Source organism: Triticum dicoccoides, chromosome 6B (assembly GCF_002162155.2).
Source record: "Triticum dicoccoides isolate Atlit2015 ecotype Zavitan chromosome 6B, WEW_v2.0, whole genome shotgun sequence".
In the NCBI taxonomy this organism is placed as follows: Eukaryota; Viridiplantae; Streptophyta; class Magnoliopsida; order Poales; family Poaceae; genus Triticum; species Triticum dicoccoides.
The window spans coordinates 334,142,272-334,151,558 of NC_041391.1; the positions used below are offsets into that span (position 1 = coordinate 334,142,272).

The 9,287-nt window shown below is 40.3% G+C and overlaps 1 long non-coding RNA gene across 3 annotated transcripts; it reads left to right on the forward strand.

Moving 5' to 3' along the window:
• The first annotated feature begins 468 nt into the window (after window positions 1-468).
• LOC119322093 lies at window positions 469-4,929 on the forward strand. Of its 3 annotated transcripts, none has more exons than XR_005155411.1 (7): window positions 469-1,056; window positions 1,456-1,540; window positions 1,618-1,743; window positions 1,821-1,891; window positions 1,963-2,079; window positions 2,413-3,930; window positions 4,551-4,929. It is a non-coding gene; the product is annotated as an uncharacterized LOC119322093 (long non-coding RNA). The 3 variants fall into 3 exon arrangements; XR_005155410.1 differs by having other exon boundaries at window positions 3,819-3,930; XR_005155409.1 differs by having other exon boundaries at window positions 1,963-3,930.
• The last annotated feature ends 4,358 nt before the right edge of the window (window positions 4,930-9,287 follow it).

The following is a 9,287-nucleotide window of genomic DNA, read 5'->3' on the forward strand; positions in this document are numbered from 1 at the left end:
TCATATCATGATATAACAAAATGATATCTCGCTAGCCCTTTCTGAGACCGCAAAACATAAATGCAGATCACCTTCAAAGATCAATGACTGATTAAACATTGTAATTCATGGTAAAAGAGATCCATTCAAGTCATACCCAATATAAACCAATAATAATGAATGCAAATGACAGTGTGCTCTTCAGCGGGTGCTTTTTAATAAGAAGGGTGATGACTCAACATTTAAAACAATAATGATGCTAGCCAACTCACCTCCAGAAGGCTCCCCCGATTCGGCCTTTTGTCGGCCGTTGGATCTGTTTTTTTCGTGCGTCTGGACTGTTGATCTTCGCATCAGTTAAACTTAGTTTTCACATCGCAGTCATTTTTATTGTCCAATGACTGGTGGGCTCGCGTTGCACGTTGGTTGGCTGGGTTGCCCGTTTTCAGGTGCAGGTGGTTTTGCCCCATCAGCTCGTGGCGCCCGCACCCAATCACCCGCGTCTCGCCCCACTCCCACCCCAGCCGCCAAACTAACCCTAGCCCGCTTTCTCCCTTCCCTCGACCCCCACGAGCCGCCGCACCTCTCCCTCGATCCCCACGATCCTCTCCTCGCCCGCAGCCGCCGGCCTCGTCTCTCCACTCGCCTACTCCTCTCCTCTACCATGTCGTCGTCGATCCCACCGCCGGCCTTCTCCACCGCTTGCCTCTTCCTGTCCGCTTCCATGTCACCGTCGATCCAGATCGGATGTAGGTCATCGTGGTGGGAGAGTAGCGGCGGCGGGGTCTTCTCGGTAGGATGCGGACGACAAGGGGAAGTAGGAGGCCGGCGAGGAAGGCAAGCAACAGCGGGGAAGGAGCATGTGAGCGATCGTAGCGCGGGGAACATCCGTGGGGATGGCGCCGTCGGCCAGTGGCCATTCGCCGCCGTCGGCCTCACTCGCCTCGTCTGCTCTCTCTTCACCAGCCCGACCATAGAGGATGGGACGAGAAAGTCTGTGGCCAGCGAATGGAGCCCCACCTTTGCATTTCTGTCGCCGCCGAGGAACGTCGCAGCCACTCGCCCACACCAGCCAAAGTAAGCCTCCACCATCTTCTACTAATAACAGGTCCAAGAACATCTCTTCCTGGGTATGAACGAGCCAGAAGTGGCCGCTTCAGATTATAAAATCATGGTTTGTCTTTGTTTAACTTGCAATGTAGTGAGGTAGTAGAGGTTGTGGAGTACGTGCATTTCATATTAGTCTCAGAAGTCAGAACCGACTTGCTGACATCCACTTTCAGACCAGTTCTCTATTTTTGTTTAGCTAAGCTGTCAGCTAACTGTGGAAGAAGTGTATTGTATGTGGGTGTTTTGATTGGTAAATCTGCAGAAACTATCAGATGCCTGCAGATCACCTCAGATGCTAAAGTCCAGATTGTGGAATAGGACGAAGCTGATCCAAATTAAATCATATCCTTTCTTTGGTTGATGTAGGTGATTCATCTACACTGCTGCTAGAAGATTTGGGACTTCACAATCTGATGCTGAGCAAGTGGACATCCATGTCCCAAATGAGAAGGTCATCCTTAAAGAAATATCTCAGCTATAAAACATACTTAAGTTGTCTGATATATTTCCTTTTATCATAATATGTAGGCTGGGTTGCTCATTGGGGAGGGAGGTGATACCATTGAGCTTTTAGAAACTAAGTCTGGGACTGGCATTCAGGATAGTGCTATGACTATATGCATGGATGTTTTTAATCATCTCCCAAATGAGAAGGTCATCCTTAAAAAAATATCTCGGCTATAAAACATACTTAAGATCTCTGATATATTTCCTTTTATCATAATATGTAGGCTCGGATGCTCATTGGGGAGGGAGGTGAGACCATTGAGCTTTAGAAACTAAGTCTGGGGCTGGCATTCAGGTTAGTGCTATGATTATATGCATGGATGTTTTTATTCATTTCAAAATGAAAAATAATATTCTTTTTTGTAGTTAATCCCGCATCATCTCCCCGAAGGTGATCTTTCCACAGAAAGAAAAATACGACTTAGTGGGAATTGGAATCAAATAGAGATTGCAAGAACAATGGTCGTGGAACTCATTAGTCAGGTGCTTCTCGTACTTATCTATATCTATAAGTATGATATGTTACATTGCTCTCCATGCTATTTGATAATTTAAAGGGGAGTTATATTTGTTTTTCAGTCTTATACATGTAGATCCGCGTGAAGTTAAAAACCATGGTTGCTAGATATGCACTTTCTGTTTTGAAATGTTGCTTGCACTTTTTGTGTTACCATGATTGGGCAAATATTTGAGTATTCTTGATTTTTTGTTTTTTAGATGAATTCTTCACTTTTTCAGCATGGGCTTCTGATGAACTTTGTTATTCAGGGCAAAGGTTGATTAATCTAATGATTTGTGTTATTTCTTTGGCGTTAGGTACAGAAGATTAGTTTTTTTGTTGTGGATTTTTCTGCCTTTGCAGGCCTCTTTCTTTGTTACTTCTGAAACTCAACATATGGGGATTTTGAGAGGATTTTCATGGTTTTGACCAGGGTCAGTGCTAGATTAAATATATCTGCAGTAGCGCAAGATTTTATTCTTCTCTAAACGACCTGATTTAGAGACATTTTAAGGTGTTTATCCAGATGTGATCTTTTTTATTCAGTGACAGGCGAATCATATAATTCTTTCATTTAAATTCATGCTCTGTTATCTAGAAACTAATAGGTCCTTTTGTATACATAGACTATCATGCCGTGAAAGTGTAATATTTTCCCCCTGTTTTGGACTGACTTGTTATCAAATCATTTCAAACTCTATATTTTTACTGTTTAGTAATTAAACCTTTAAGGACTAATGGTTGACGCTAGATCTTGCTTTTTTTACTCTGTTATTCTTTGTTGTTAGTAACTTACTATTACTCTGTGTAGGCTAAACTGGTGCGTACATTTTCTGTGGTTAGACATATATTTCTATATGCATGTGGAAGTGTAGATCTCGTGAGATATATTTTATAACTGGAATGGCTGAGTATCTGTGTTAGTTGATTACCTCATGCAATAGTTGTAGCTTCTCATGGAATATTCACACGTTGTCACTGACAATTTATCATATTTACAAGAGCTCAACCTTGTGCTTAGTTGATTACGAGAATGCCACTCTCATATGCCTGATAGACTATGTTGCCTTGATATGTTGTAAGAGAATAATTCATATGGAATTCAGTTGCAAGAGGAACAAGTATGACGTAATGTTGATTTATTGATAAACATGCATTTTCGTGATTATATAATTGTATATGATTTTTTTAGAGAAAATATTGCAAGAGCTCATCCATGTACTTGCTTGATTACACCAACTTGGGAGCACTATCAAGTACTCCCTACTTCCCAAAATCTTGGGCGTATTAGGTATTAGCACGAAAATTAGCGCACTGTTAGTTACGCGAGCCATCGTACGAGGGAGCCATACACAATTGGAGAAAAAAAGGAAGGCGTGCACGATTTGGGTGCTAACGGCACCAGAGGACCGACCGCCTTTTTTATTTCCAAAAACGTAGCTAACTACATGCCCTGCATTATGGGACTGCATGTAAAATCTAATATGCCCAAAAATTTTGGAAGGAGGGAGTACCAAACAATGTTTTCTGTTTGTGATAAATTCAGTTATGGTGTGATTGCCTACTGTAGTACTCCCTCCGTTCGGAAATACTCGTCGGAGAGATGGATGTATCTAGACGTATTTTTGTTCTAAATGCATTCATTTTCATCCATTTCTACGACAAGTATTTCCGGACGGAGGGAGTACTACGCAAACTGATTTCATCATATCATCAATTTCAGGAAGCTTATGTCGTTTGTCATTGATTATTGATGTCATAACAAGGATATGCCATACACATGAAGATACTCCTATTAACACGAGTGCCATCAGTATAGTGACCTTGTGCATCAGGTATGTTGTGTGCATCCTGCACGCTGGGCTTCTACCGCTTTGCCAGGCCTATATTTATTTGCCCCTGAAATGCTTGCAAGGGTTCTTCTCTTTGGGTCCACACCATTTTTCCTTCTCTCATTTGGATTCCATCCTTTGCTTCTGCTTGAAGTGGTACTCTAAAATTCGTTTTGTTTTGGCGTTACAAGTTGGTGGATCTTAAACTTACCCATAGTTACAAAATAGTGCAGTGAGTCTCACAGGTGGTTGTGTAATAGTCAGTTGTGCTGGTTTTTCAATTTGAGTACGAGAAGTGGTACTCTGGTATTAACTGCCTTTTCAAATCACGTTACTTCTTTTTAGATTTGAGTTTTCCCTTTCGTGTCATGATGGTTCTGTACCTAGGTCTCGCCAATGGTTGTGAGTGGATGCATAAATATAACCACTTTTTGATCGGTATATCAAATCCATGGGCTGTTGTGAAGCTTGCATGTATTTATTTCTTCTGGTGTAGCTTCACAAATTCCTATCACATTGGTTTGCGCCCTACCTTGGGTTTCTCTGTTTTGGATGTGCCTTGTTCTTTTCCTTGTTCTTTCTTTGCTTGCTGATCTAGCTTTTCACTTTACATTTTTTCACAGAAAAAGGGCTTGGTTAAAGCATAAGGACAATGATCCCGTTTTTTCTCTATAGGCCTCCCCTTCTTCAAATGAAGCTCCAACCTTAGCAAGGGTATGGTAGTAGATGATGTATCTGTTTTGTTTGTGTCGACAGACAAGCGGTTGGTTGATTCTGTATACACATCCTGCAAACTAAGCTTAGCAAATAGCAATAAAGCTTCAACAAGTGTGTTCGCTGTCATCTCCCTTTGAAACAATGTATCATATTCTGGTTTTCTAATATGTATTGTACAACATATGACTATCCAAATTATTCTCTGTAGATAACTACACGCTTATCTACTTGTCGTACCAAAATGGTTCGTCTTTATCAAAATCCATGTTTCCTTGTTCCTTCCTATATCTCAGTTTTAGTATTGTATTGCTTTTGTTTTCGGCAGTCACCTGCCTATTTGTATGAGAGATTTGTTATTGACCTAAGGCCAAGTGTATCACTATCTATTTATCATCCTTGGTGTTGGTATCCAGACGATGAGTATGATGATGCCATTGATTCACATGATGATCTTGGTGATGAGTATGATGATGCCACTCATATGTTGGTGTGAGGAAACTTGGTGATGGTATTGGTGAGAGCGTAGAGAAGGAAGTGAAGGTTCCCTTTGAGAGAAAGATGAAAGATTAGTGGTTCCATTCAATTCCAGATGTAACACGTGTGTATGAATCATGGTGTTATCTTAGATATGCTTGGTTGATATTTTCTTCTTCTATTTTCACCATAACAGATATGTAGAACCCATTTAAGAGAGCCATAAGAGGAAAGGGAAAAACCGATTACATAAATCTATCTATTCATGCCACGTCAACCAAGAATTGAACATGTCATTTGTATTCTTCAATTGTTGATGTGGTGGTTTCTTTTGCCCCTTGGTTTTGGAGACCTTTTAAAAAATCTTGGACCGGAGATGTTTTTACATCCTATAAGTTAGTTTCATGCAAACTTGCATGGCTAAGTAGTTAAACTAAGAGTCCTTGCACACACAAAAGCAAATAAATATCCACCCTCATCACAACATGTAGACCATAGAGCTGTTCCATGCTACAATTGCTTAATACCCTCCATCTAACTAATTTCTATAACTTCAAATAAGCAAATAAATGCGAAGACACTCCGGGTTTGAATTGGTATATTGTGCCATTTGGAAATATAATTGTATATTTTGAAACATGCCAAAAAAACATAATATATATTTTGAAACGTAGTGTTTCATAATTTTTTCATATAAAAGGGTTGGAATTCTTACCCTTATTGCTTGCTAAAAAAGAAAGTTACTAAATATTTTCAAAGCACACATGGTTTTAAATGGGACTCTGCGCCATTTTGCAGAATTGGTCATCTGATCGATTTGAATGGGACTATGTGGTACCAAATTAAAATGTGTATATACATCTCATTGTAGACAACAAGTCACCATTTTTTATTTAAAGGTGATTAAATTTGTTGCCATATGTGCTTGCCCACAACTAAACCAACTAAACCATGGGTTTTCTTTTCAATCCGCACATGGATTCAGCGGATCTCTGCGCCATTTGGCGCAACATGTAGCATGGTTTAAAATGGGCTTTCCTCTACCAATATCGAATATGTTCTTGCACAATGAAACTATTTTCATCGACAACATGGCTTTAGCGGGTCTCTGCGCCATTTGGCGCAACGGGTCTACTAGTAAAAGTAAATAGATAGGCCCTTCCCAGAGGGAAGCAGGGATTTGTAAAGGTGCTAGAGCTCGATTTTAAAATAGAGATTGAATAACATTTTGAGCGGCATACATTCGCTGTTAACGCAACAACTATGAGATGACTGTATCTTTCATACTACATGCATTATAGAATGGTAAAGGTCTATACTCCCCCAACCACCAACAAGCATCAATCCATGGCTTGCTCGAAACAACGAGTGCCTCCAACTAACAACAGCTCTGGGGGAGTTTTGTTTAATTATTTTGATTTGCTTTGATCTTTTTGGATCATGGTACTGGGCATCCCGGTTACCGGCCCTTTCTCGTGAATGAGGAGCGGATTCCACTCCTCTTGAGAATAACCCACCTAGCATGGAAGATATAGGCAGCCCTAGTTGTAACATGAGCTGCTCGAGCATACAAAACAGAATTTTATTTGAAGTTTTGGAGTTTGGCACATACAAATTTACTTGGAACGGTAGGTAAATACCGCATATAGGAAGGTATAGTGGACTCATATGGAACAACTTTGGGGTTTAAGGAGTTTGGATGCACAAGCAGTATTCCCGCTTAGTACAGGTGAAGGCTAGCAAAAGACTGGGAAGCGACCAACTGAGAGAGCGACAACAGTCCTAAACATGCATTAAAATTACTTTACACCGAATACAAGCATGAGTAGGATATAATCCACCATGAACATAAATATCATGAAGGCTATGTTGATTTGATTCAACTACATGCGTGAACATGTGCCAAGTCGAGTCACTCAATTCATTCAAAGGAGGATACCATCCCATCATACCACATCTAATAGCATGTTGGCACACAAGGTAAACCATTATAACTCATAGCTAATCAAACATGGCACAAGTAACTATAATATCTAAATGTCATTGCAAATATGTTTCCTTCATAATAGGCTGAATCAGAAACGATGAACTCATCATATTTACAAAAACAAGAGAGGTCGAGTTCATACCAGCTTATCTTATCTCAATAAGTCCATCATATATCATCATTATTGCCTTTCACTTGCACGACCGAACGATGTGTATAATAATAAGAGTGCACGTGCATTGGACTAAGCTGAAATCTGCAAGCATTCAACTCAAAAGAGAAGACAACGTAATATGTGCTCCAAGTTAAATAAACAATCATGCATATGAGAGCCACTAAACATTTTCGATATGGTCTTCTCGACCCCCCCCCCCCAAAAAAAGAAAAGTAAACTATTTACACCGGAAAGCTCCCAACAAGTAAGAAGAAGAACAAGAAATCTTTTTGGGTTTTCATTTTAATTTCTACTACAAGCATGGAAATTAAACTAACTAAGTTTTTTTTTGTTTTTTCTTAAAGTTTATCAAACACACAAGAAGGAAGCTAGAAATAGAAATTTAAACTAGCATGGATAATACAATGAAAGAGTATGAGCACCGACGACTAGTGTGTGAACATAAATGTAAAGTCGGTGAGAAATACATACTCCCCCAAGCTTAGGCTTTTGTCCTAAGTTGGTCTAGTACCAAGGACCGCCGCTACTCTCCCCGGTGTACTGGAAGGTGTAATCAGGATACCACTCGCTGGTCATCTCCGGATCCCACTGAACAGATGATGCACGATAAGGGTCCAGTTCAGGTTCCGGCTTAGGTTCAGGTTCTGGAGTAAAAGCTTGAGCTCGATGATTGTTCACCGCTTCCGGTGTGACAAGAAAATTTTCTGCAAGCAAATCAAACAACAGAGGCGCAGGCAAAATAATAATCTCAAAGTGTTTCTTATTAAATCTAAGTTTATACAAGAGCATCCTATCTTCGTTGTCAACAATAAACTTGTGTGCTACCATGCTCTTGTAATCTAAAATGTGAGGAGGCAATTTTATCTCCTCCTTCTCATGGTGCCTAATGGGTATCTGAAAATGTTTAGCAAGACGTGCAACATAGATACCTCCAAATATGGGGCCTTTTGTATGATTCAGGGCTAGCCGTTTAGCAATGACGACGCCCATAATAAAAGTATTGTCTCCAAGCAAGGCATGTTGAAGAATGATAATATCAGAACGCTCAAGTTTTCACTATTTCCACGACCAATCAAGCATCTACTAGCAAATATGGCAAAGTAGCGTAAAACAGGAAAGTGTATGCTAGAGACTTTTGCCTCGGAACCCTTCTTTGGCTCCTCTACAACGATAGTTTTAACAAAGCCATCCATATCTTCACGATGGGGTTCCTCTAATTCTCCCTCATAAGGTATCCTACATACCGCGCAAAAATTACGTAAAGACATTTCTTTGAATTCATCATATAAATGAAATGATACTACAGGTGGTGACTTCTTAGGATAATAATAAAAGTTTTACACGAAAGTATTGGTGAGTAAGAGATACTGATCGATCCGGTTGTTGATGAAACCAGTGAGGCTTGCAGTCTCGATCAAAGAATAAAAATCTTCATGAATTCCAGCTTCTTTCAAGAAATCCTCACATGGCCATTCACACGACCGTACTTCCGCTAAGCGAGGAAGATTATACTTGGCTTTTTCCTTCTCTTTGGCTTGTTTTTCCTGAGAGCCTTGGCTAGAAGAGCCCCTCAACAATTTCCTTAACATTTTCTGAAAATTTCTGAAATTTTAGTAACTTCAAAATAAAAGTGAATAAAAATAGACAAGATTGGTAGCAACTACTCCTACAAGTGCCTAGAGCCTATATCATGCATTGGAATTGCTTGGGACCTCAAAAATTTAACATGCAAGCTCAAGAACATGGTCACCTATGCAGCAAAAATTTGCAATGAATAAAGCACTAGAACAAAAACTAATTGGACCAATGGAGGAGTCACATACCGAGCAACAATCTCCCAAAGCAGTTTTGTGAATGGAGCTTTGAGCAAGGAGATCGAAAATCGTAGCAAAATGAGCTAGAACTCGTGCTTGAGCTGGATGGGGATTTTTTGGGTAGAAGATGAAGTGTGTGGGTGCTGGCATAAGTGGAGGGGGGCCACCAGGGGCCCACGAGACAGGGGGCGCG